The sequence below is a fragment of the Crotalus tigris genome, unplaced genomic scaffold, assembly GCF_016545835.1.
Source record: "Crotalus tigris isolate CLP2741 ecotype Arizona unplaced genomic scaffold, ASM1654583v1 scf7180000017628.32516253702:7417878, whole genome shotgun sequence".
Lineage (NCBI taxonomy): Eukaryota > Metazoa > Chordata > Lepidosauria > Squamata > Viperidae > Crotalus > Crotalus tigris.
The window spans coordinates 343,838-355,095 of NW_024096523.1; the positions used below are offsets into that span (position 1 = coordinate 343,838).

The 11,258-nt window shown below is 36.5% G+C and overlaps 1 protein-coding gene across 4 annotated transcripts in view; it reads right to left on the reverse strand.

Annotated features, from left to right (window-relative positions):
• Window positions 1–9,146, reverse strand: part of MEGF10 (multiple EGF like domains 10) — a 113,295-nt gene extending 104,149 nt beyond the window's left edge. For 3 of the 4 annotated variants that reach the window (XM_039334152.1, XM_039334153.1, XM_039334150.1), the window contains exon 1: window positions 8,590–9,146. The gene's annotated coding sequence lies outside the window, so the exon portion shown is untranslated. The other variant, XM_039334151.1, reaches the window with a different exon arrangement.
• Between the last annotated feature and the right edge of the window lie 2,112 nt (window positions 9,147–11,258).

Here is an 11,258-nt window from a genome sequence, read left to right on the forward strand (position 1 = left end):
TGTTTTACAAAAAAAATTCCTATGAATTCTATTGAATAATTGTAACTACTGTAACTACCAGTTATTGTTTTAGGCATGTTGTTAGTGCAAAATAGTTTGTTATTTAGATGATATATTATTTCTAGATTGAAATAATAAAATTGAAATATTGTATAATTACATGTTATAATAGTTTATTTATTGTAGAAAATGACCAGGCTGAGTACAAGGGAGTGGTCAAATGCATCATAAATCAAAAGTCCTTGTGCACCTGCAAGAAATCTAAGTCTAATCCACCTTGAATGCCTGCCTTATCTCCTGCTCATTTTTCTTGACCATTAGTTGGTCAGATTCTTGTAGAAAGCTTAAGCTTTCAATAAATCTTTATACTCATTTGAACTGCCTGAATCTCCTGATTTCTCTGGCGCTTGACATTTATTATTATATTTTATGACAATTGTAATTAAAAATTAAGTCAGACAAATGGTTAACACAGTTATCAACTATTAGTTGCTAAAAGTTTGGCATTCAGATAAATCAGCCATCAACAGACACATAGACGTAAACACATCATTCAAAAGAGACGATAAAAAGCTACATAGGAAACAAAAAGACCAGAACATATTCTTTCCAACAGTCAACATACAGATGAACAGGAATTAACACAAGACAAATTAATAAACAGAAAACAATAGCCAAATCAAGGACCTACCAAGAACAAAACCATAGACATTCCAATACTGGCAGGGCAAGCTGCTGCATATAAACAAAGAACAAACCCGATACTCACCAACACTCATGATATTACCTAGTTGGGTAATGAAATGTCTGCAAGCAAATTACCAAGCTCAGAGATCACCAAGGACTCCATAGTTCAGACTTGCATTCTCTTCTATGGTTTTACCTATATTACTCTGACACTAGATGCTTTGATAGGATGAAGAAAGCGCTATTCAATAACACCTTACAATATAATGTTTTTGCTTCCAGATTGATAAATCATTGTTATCTAGTTTAAAATATTCAGCCAGTGAAGATGATATCAAATTAAAACATTTAAATGGAAATCATAACAATTAGATATAATTTATTGGCTCTGCTTATGACATGATCTTAGAATAAGTAATTTAAATAATTAATTAGAATAAGTAATTTAATTAAAGCTGACCTACAAATTACCTGGTTTCATCTGCAACTGATGTCATTTTTAATGGCCATAGATGGTCCCTTAAATGGGCAATTTAAATGTAAAGAAATGTGTAAAAAAATGCTTTGGTGAATATTTGGGTGGGGGGAATCATTTTGTAGTATGAAATACAAAGGGAAATGAAAGAAATGACAGTTTCTTACCTCTAATTAACTGGGATTGAAAGAGTAGCTTTGCGAAAGCGGGGCAATGACCACATGCATTGTCAATTTCAGAAAATTCCCCAATTCTAAAATCCAAATGCTTTACTTTTATATTTGCAAAACAAAGCAATTATTACAAAAGAACTGTAAAAGAAATAAAGCCAAGTAGATTCTAGTTGAAAGTTGTCGCAGTTTGCAAGGAAAAAATGAGTAATCCCAGATATTTTCTAACCTTAATTCTGCCAAATTTTCCTTGAATTTAAGCAGATTGAAACTGCAGTTCAACATGTTTAATGGCTTCCTTGTCTAGCTGTTACATGAATAGCATTGTTATCATTATTGTTACATAAGGTTTAAAATGGAAATGATGCTTTCTTTTAAATTATCAGCTTTGCAGAGTTGCAAAGCTGTTAAACTGATTAAGAAATAAGTCCTACTGCTATTATATCAAAAAATTTAAGGCATGAGTTACTTATTTTCAGTTATATAACAGTATTATTATACCAATTTTCTAGTATCAGGATTATTTGCAAGCAATTAATATCATAGTATAATTTAATATCAATGTGATGTGTCTAAGAGTTTCCTATAGAACAGTTGTCCCAAAAGATAACTGAATTCTTCAGCATGGTTCAAAATTACCAGTTGCCTCACTGCTGAATGAAAGAACTCAACATATGTGAACCCCATCAAATTAGAAGACCAAATGACAATAAAAATGAGTAAGCAGACTGAACAGACGTCATCCTGTGATCTGCCTTACTTGTTGTTGAAAAAAAGTCAAAACAAAAGAGGCAATCTTTATTTAAGCAAAATGTTTTACTGTTTCAACCAAAAGAAAGATATGTGTTTGCAGCTGAGCATATATTTTGTGAAAAGATTGCAATATGTTTGGATGTCTTTGTGTAAACTGCTTATAGATATGGATTTTAAGGAAGAAAAGACACAACTTCTTGAGGATCTGTGTGCACTCAGTGTTCATGATGTGTATATTAAATACTTCTAATAGGTTAGATTTAGAATATTTATAGCAACATACAGAAGCATTCCATGATATTTTGCTGTTGGAAGCAAAACAAAGATGCACACTTTGGGGAAATAATAAGATGAACTGTCCAGAGCCTATACCAGTTAGGTGGAATGTCATTAGGATTCATTACAGTGGAATTAAAACAACAACAAATTCTATGTACTAAAAGCTAGTTGAAAGTCTGTTCCTTACTACTAGTAATTTCCACATGTCTGAAAGCAATACTGAGACACAGGAAGAGCACTAAGGCTTTCCCAAGATTTGCTGCATAAGACAACCACTCACTTTGCCTAACAGTATGGCTGGTTCTCCCAAAATGTTTCATAACAGCTAAAAGGCAGGAATTTGAACCTTGACATTTAGTTGATATATTAAAATCAGGCTGCTTTTATGTAGGAAGTTATTAAGTACTATTTGAACTTTTATGAACTCAAAGTCTACTACTTCTGTTGTAGTATGCATACAGTAATAGCAGTTAGAATTATTATACCACTTCATCATGCTTTACAGCCCTCTCTAAGCAGTTTACAGAGTCAGTATATTGCCCCCCAACAATCTGGGTCCTCACTTTATGAACCTTGGAAGGATGGAAGGGTGAATCAATTCTGAGCTGTCTGGCTCAAACTCCAGGTTCTGCCAAACTGGTGCGAACTGGCTGAATCCCACCACTGTTATGTATACATAATATAAACTGCTCTCTAAGTGGTTTACAGCAGTCAGCATATTTCCCCCAACAATCTGGGTCCTCATTTTACTGATCTCAGAAGGATGGAAGGCTGAGTCAACCTGGAGCCGGTCAGGATTCCTGGAGTGAGCAGTGAGTTAGCTTGCAATACTGGATTCTAACCACTGCACCATATGTTGATCAGAATATTTTGTAATTCAAGTTAAATTCAGAAGTGGATTTGCCTTTAGAACTTCACTTGACTTAACCATCTCTTGGTATGGTTGGTATTTTAATTATAAGAGCAATAAATCACGGTAAAAATAAGTCATTCAGTATATTCATTTTGTGCAAAATGAAAAAAAATCTGGTTGCATTTAATGAAGAGTTAAGTTCCTTATAAATGTACTCATTCATAAAAAAAGTTAAAATAAAATGACAAATGAAGAGCCTCAGGATTAACTTCTAGTATCATGCGAGTAATAAATGCCTTTTATTGTGTCTCGGAAGGGCTGGAAGAAAAGACACTGGGATGCTCTTTAGGACATTGGAGTGGTATGCTATCATTAAACTGGTAGTACCAACTCAATTTCTCTTCATCATCTGAATAAGGAGATTATTCCTTTCATTTAAAGAATTAGGTCCTAAAGGGCAGTCTGGAGGGCCATACTAATCCTTCTGCTCTTCCTATCCTACAACCCAGTTTGTAGATCCAAGCCCATGTAAATGACTTTTCCCCTTACATTGAAATCCAAATAACAGTATTGTGCAGAGGCAGCAAACTTCTTTGGAATCATGTGATCTATATGATATAACAGTTTATTTTAACCAATGAGATTTGAGCATCATTATCAATAAAGGTGAACTAAGCCTTTTTCTTACATAAAAGAAGCTGTTAAAAACATGATCTGCTTGACCTCATGCCCTAATGCTCCAAACTTTGACTGGTTTGTTTACTTACAATTTGAACCTCTGCTTTTGCTTTGAATATGCTCCTGGCCTAATCCTTTACTGGCATCGTTTGCTATATAGAATATCTGATGCATGCATTAAATTTTGACTCTCTTGGTATAACTATACTGACCTTGGTCTAATTGACTATAATTCCCTATATGAATAATTTCAAGATGGAACAGTTCATTTACACTTGGTGTCAAGCTTTATAGGTTTCTGGAGCTCTTAGAAGATTTGTTTCATTTCTCTTGAAACTGTTCCACTGCATTTTAAAATTAATTAATACATTTTATTAAAAATCAAGATATATTATTTGGCTTAGCTAAAGAAAGTCACATGGCTAGCATATTAAATGCTCATCTACCGATAAATCCTTTTTAGATTAAGCAGTTTAAAGTGATTTCTAACATTGATTAATATAAAGTAGTTATTTTTCCTTCAACAGCATAGACATTTATTTAAATAGAAAAATGTAATTATGAACATTTACTTTTCTATAAGTTTTATTGCCTGTTCTACTGTACAAAGGGATGTTATTTTCTTTTTCTTATCTATCATGTTGAAACAAACAGCACCAAAATTCCAATAATGTGTGTGTGTGTGCGTGGTTATCAAATAATGTTAAATGTTAATGTAACAAAAATGCAAAATCAAATATTTGCATGAGCAACCTGGAATATATGCCAAAAAGTGCACATATTTTAAAAACACAGTGTGGAAATAAGCCCCATAATATATTCATTATTCAATTATCAAGGTTCTACAGTACAGTTGACTGGCATTCTTAACTTGGCTCTAAAAAATGTAAATAAACTATTCATCAGCATGCTAGTTACTCACTTTACTATTGTGTTAAGCCCATTTCCTTACATCCCATACTGCATGCACATCATGAAGAACGCACATTGTTAATTATGTATGCTCTCATTTTGAATAGTGTTACTGGGCATTCAGGAATGTTTACAGAGAAAAATGAAGTCTGAAGCCAGTTTTCAGTTTCAGTCTTGCATCACATATGGAGCTCAATCAATGGGCACATTCTTTTGAAGCACAAAACAGTGACTTAGCTGGTTACAAAACTTCCACTTTTACAGATCTGTTATTAAGCTTCCCAACTACTCTCAAAGTGCTACCTTAGTCTTGTATCTAGCTTAACTAATATTGAGGAAATAAGCAATCTCAGTAGTTTTGATAGAAAAGGGATAAAATTGTATTTTATCTATTTCATATATTTGCTAACCACCCAATGACCTTGATTCTCTTATACTGTGTAAGTTAAAAATATAGAACACAAAGGTGTAAATGGTGATAAAATGACTGATATGAAAATAGATAAAACCAGCAACCATACAAATTCAAACACAGAAGGAAAGTAAATTAGAAAACTGAAAAAAATCATGTGTGCTTAAAGGATGTCCCACTAACATGGGATAATTTCTATCAATGGCTAGAAAAATAAGTTAGAGAGAAAGGAATGTGATATGTAATTTTAAATATATATTAGCAAGAAGAAGGCTGTTGAGCGATTAATTAACATATTGTTTATGATGATTAACTATTATCTATTATTGAGAATATTGAGAATGTTGTTTGGAAAAACTCCAACCCCGATCCTAATCCTAACCCTAATCCAAATCCCAACTTCGACCCACCTCATTCCTAACCCTATAAAAACTAATAAAATCTATACAAAAAAGAGGATGTCCCACTAGAGGCGATATAATATATTTAAACATGATTGATACAATTTACAAATATTTAAATCCCATTCGTTTATCTAACAAGTGTTATAAAAATTAAAAATATGCCAAAAAAGTTCGATCATAAAAAAATCAAAACACAGTATATTGTACATCAAAAACTATTAAGTCTAATCCTGTTGAGTATCACAGAGCATAGTAATACTTCCTGAAGGGTTTCAGAAAAAAGGAATAAAAAATGACAATCAGGATCAGCCAAGATAACCAATACGTTTTTTTGATGTGGCTCTTAAAAATTCCATTACATGATAGAGTCATCTCAAACTATTCAACCACTAATAAAATCTCATAGCTTAAGTTTGTGGATAACTCTGCTATCCTAAACTTTATTACTTGGAAGACAATTTCATTGGCTTCAAAGTTCACTATGCAAGTTTAACTTGACAAATATTCTGAACTCCAACCAAAGTTGAAAGACTTCATTCAGACAAACAAATGAAATGTATAATCGATGAAATATGAAAACAATGCTGCCTATCATTAATATGAATTACCAAATTAGAGGAAATAAAAGAATTACTTTTGTTTTATTATTTATTTCTGTGAATTCTTCTATGCCTCTTTATCATCTCATTCATTTGCTAGAGCAAAACATAACCCTGTTGTTACTCTGGTGTCCCAGTAGATGGGATCACTGGTGCCCCTGCTCTCAAAAATAACCAAGAAACTATTTCTAGAAGTCCATTATTGATGTTATCTTCACATCACAATTTAAGAAAACAAGATACATCCTCTCTTTTTGTATATGCACCAGTGAGAAAAGTGAATCAGAGAACATTCTATTATATCCATTCTTGGGAATTGTTGTTTATTTAACTTGTTCATGTTATTAGCTATAGCTGTCAGAACTGCAATAAAACATCACATTGTGAACTGAACTTCTAGCCAACCATTCTTCTATTCTATCTCTGCTGTTTCTCCCAGCCAACTAATAGTCACCATTCTGAACCTTTTGCGCTCACTCATATTTTATCTGTCTATTTCAGTCACTGGAGAGATTTCTCTAAACATTTTGTTGTTACAATGCACTCCTGCTAATAACTCCTTCAACCTAACAGTGCAAAATAGAAGCCAGTAACAGTTCTAATAAATGCTATAGGACTTAATCATGTCTGAGACAAGTAAACAACACCAGAGGCTTTTGTAACTGTGCAAATCAGAGACCTACAAAAGATTCTCTTTTTATGGCAGGATGGGAAAGTGCTATGGAATGTCAAACCATCAAATCTAATTAACTGGTTTATTGATACTGGTCAAGCATTTGAAGACCAGTGAGCCTGCCAAGCTCTTGTTGGGGAGAGTCAAATTACAGACAGCTAGCCTTTAATTTGTAAAACAAGACATTCTGTCAGTCAGTCTATCCTTGCTATTTCTGTTGTCCATACAGATCACAAAGAGGACAGCTTTGTAAACAAGACAGTGTACGGTCACTCAGTAAGAAACTACTGTACAGTCTTTGCATGTTGTGTTGTCCCACATATTCTAAGCAGTGACAATGACACTGAAAACATAATTAAAAACCAGGTTGATGCACATGGAAACTGTTTAGTTTATATTTCATGGTTGAATGATAAAAAAACTCTGCATTAAACTAATCAAATGCCAAATTATTAATGAAACAAAGGGTGCTGACCTAAATTTTATGGAAAGTAAAATTCTTACTGAATGGAATTAAAAACTGAATGAACTTCTGAAGTGGCACATAAAAGGAAAGGTACAACACAGTGCCTCTCTTTTTTTCTCTCAAAACAAAGTTATATTAAGAAAAGAAAAATCTCTTAAGAAGATAGTGAAAATTGGAAACCAGGAGATAAATTGGTGAAATGTGGGCAAGTTAACAGAGAGTAGCTGAAAGAGTATCACAACCATTATTTGGGGTTATTTAATGGGACCAGCTTTTATAGGCAAAACCTGCTTCACTAGATGAATTATATGGGCACTTTGGACTTACAAAGGTATCCTTCCCTACTCCATCTCCATCTCCAAAAACATAATGCCAAAAGACAACAACTTCATTTTCCTACTTGGAAGATCGCAACTTTACACAACAATGGCACAGGTGTATGCGTGACTCCCCATCATTCTCTGCAACACACAGCAAATAAATCTCAGAAAACACAAACGCGGGGCGGGGGGAGGGAATGTTAGTTGTCCAGAGCCTTTTCTCAGCCCTTCCCTCCGCACGTTCATCTAACAGAGGTTTCGCCTGTACGACGTCCGCCACCATCCAGACTACCACACGTACCCGGAGTGTTCCGCAGTCATCTGAACAGTTTTAGGTTCGTGTACACGTATCCGTCTGGCCACGCATCGGGGAAGGGGGGTGGGGGATACCCTTCGGTTTTTTTTTTTGAAGTGATAGATCTCTTAGGTTATCTCTCTCTCTCTCTCTCTCTCTCTCTCTCTCTCTCTCTCTCTCTCTCTCTCTCTCTCTCTCTCTCTCTCTCTCTCTATATATATATATTATATATATATATATATATATATGGGGGGTGGGGGATACCTTCGGTTTTTTTTTTTGAAGTGATAGATCTCTAGGTTATCTCTCTCTCTCTCTCTCTCTCATCTCTCTCTCTCTCTCTCTCTCTCTCTCTCTATATATATATATATATAGATATATATATATATATATATATATATATATATTATATATATATATATATATATATATACATATATTTTGCATCCGACGACTTTACGAATTCTTAACTGGGCGAACTAAATCGCCCCTTCTCCCACCCCCACCCCCGCGAAGCCCTCAGCGCCTCCGGCCTCCCTCCCCGCCCGAAAAAGTCCTCGACAAATAGCATCCTCGAAACGCACCTGCCTTTCCCGCTTTCTACATCCCTCACCTTCTAAGTTGGGCTGCTGGTGCGGCGGAGGGGGGGGGGTGTCTCTCCGGGAAGATCTTCCACCGTGCCGGCAGGCTTATTTTCCCTCTTTCCTACCGCATTTCCTTGGAAAGCTCCATGGTTTGCTCTGGTTCGTCCGAGCTGAAGGCAGCGAAGTGCCTCAAAGTTAACCCGAGTCGAAACGCCGCCGAAGCTCCGAAGACTAGACTGCTGAGCTGCTCCGTCCCACGGAGTTCTTCTGCCCCCCGCTCGGCGGGACAAGGCGCAGAAGATAATAGGGGGGGGGGAGGGAGAGAAAGAGATGGCCACAGAAGCGCCAAGCAGCGCCTCCTGCTGCCCTTGTGCCTCAGGAGCGCTTCTTCTCGGCCATTCACTTGCAAGGCGCTCTTCAGGCACCCAGCCAGCCCGGCCAGTAATACGCAAAAGGGATTGGCACCAACTGCTCTAGGCAAACTTGGAGCGGCGAAGTTCCGGCCCAGACAACGCAGAGATGGCTTGTGGGGAGTGAGTGGGCGCCTACAGATTCCTCCTCCGGGCTAGCGAACAGGTGCCCGCCGCCCAAGATCGTGAAGCAAAGGGACCTTTCATTCTCCTCCCAATCCAAGCGAGCCGAGCGGCATGATTCCGTTCTGCAAGAAATTCCTCTGGACGCACCTCAGCAGAGAAAGAAAGAAAGAAAGAAAGAAAGAAAGAAAGAAAGAAAGAAAGAAAGAAAGAAAGAAAGAAAGAAAGAAAGAAAGAAAGAAAGAAAGAAAGAAAGAGAGAAAGAGAGAAAGAGAGAGAGATTAGCAATTCAAGCATCTTCCTTTCTACTTATATATACTGGCGTTATTTATGGATACAAATAAATAAATGTTCTTTATTAAATTTTACAATAAAGGGTATAATTCTTCTTTCCGAGACATAAGGTCAAGCATTATGGCATTTGTTTCAAAGCAGCTATGGAAGGCACTGGGTCCTGCTTAGAGGATGATCAGTTTGGTATAGTGGTTAAAGGGCCACTCTAAACACCTGGAGACTGTGAGGCAACCAACAATAATGTTGCAAATGATCAGGTCTAAAAATGTGTTCTCAGGACTTTATGTTCAGCTACCTTGGTTTTAGATCCATGTCCTGCCTGGCTGGCTAAGGCTACCTAGGAGATGACATATGATAGGTTTTCGGTAAGGCCTAGATAATCAAGTTAAGATGCACTTTAGTCAACATGATGGGGCTTCCAAAATCCAATTTTGAAATGAACTGGAGTGGTTTTATCCACAAGATGCCTAGTATACTCCTCATTATGTTTTTACAAGTGGCTCTCCATTCCTAACTTCCCAAAGTCACCTGGCTTTTTCTTAATATGGGCTCTAAACTGCTGTCAGCTCTATGTTGGATTCACTCTGCGTTGCCTCCAGTAGTGCTGTCAATCCTTCACAGTAGAAAAGATCAGGAAACAGACTCCATAGGAAGTCTGAAACTAGGTTATAATATCAGGATCTTGCAAGCCTGCTTGTGTTTTAACTTTCTTCCCTCTTATACCCCACTGGATCAGGAAAGAGCTTCCCCGAGTCTCTTCTTAATATTATCTTGTTTCCCAGGACTTACGGAATGCTTCAGCCCTCTTAAATTATACATTATACAGTGACTCTTACCTATTTCCTTAAAAATCACCTTTCTGATGCTCTAAGACTCTTTTGGAATCTTCTCTTATGCTTTTATCTCCCTAAACTGAAGGGAGACCTGGGATCTCCAGGAGGCAAGAGAATATATGAGCATAAAGTGATCCAAGCCCTCAAAAGCAATAACAGGTTCCCTCTGGAATCCTATGGGCAATGGATATCTTGTTAAAAGCTCTGAAAGGCCTGGTTGGAAACAGATAATCCTGGAGATCCGACTATGTAAATACTAAGAGTCAATACTCACCTGATGGCAGATAATCAACATAGCTTCAGTGTATAGCAGAAGTCCCCATCCATAACCATGCTTGTGAAGAGAACTATGTGAGTAGTGACAACTGTCCCATATCTGCCATATCAAATAAAAAGTGGGTACCTTGTTTTTCCATGAACATGGAGGGAATTGGATATTTCTATACTCAATTTTTTTTATCCCTTTGATTCTGTTTAGAGGCTGTTATCTATATTAAAAAGAAAATCTATGTATCACTAACATCTGTCTAAATGTACATCTAAAAAGCAATGTATTTGCAAAAAAAAGAGGAAAGCTCATTGCTTTGCAATAATCTTTTAGTAGCCCAGCCATAAATACAGGCATTAGTAATGAACTTTCAAGTTGTGAAATTTTGCCAGTACAAATAAATATACATATGTGGTGTGCCAGAAACTAACTCCCTCCCACCTCCCTCCCATCCCCCTAAGACCCTCTGGGCTGGAATTGCAGACAGGAGTAGTACAATTCTTAGCCCACACAACCAGTAGAATTGTAGCAAAACCTGACAGCTGAAGAGGAAGAAAAAGGAAAGGGACAACTTCCAGTACACTTATGTGGTACGCCACAAGCCAACCCTCCTCCTGCTTTTCACCCAAAAGCCTCTGGACCACTATGCATGCAAAGTAAGAACTGCACTATGCATATTTTTTATGCTTATTGGACTTGCAAACAAAATGGATTTAGGGTGCCAATATTATGAACAGTCTTTTAGAATGTAACCCATTTCTAAATAGGGA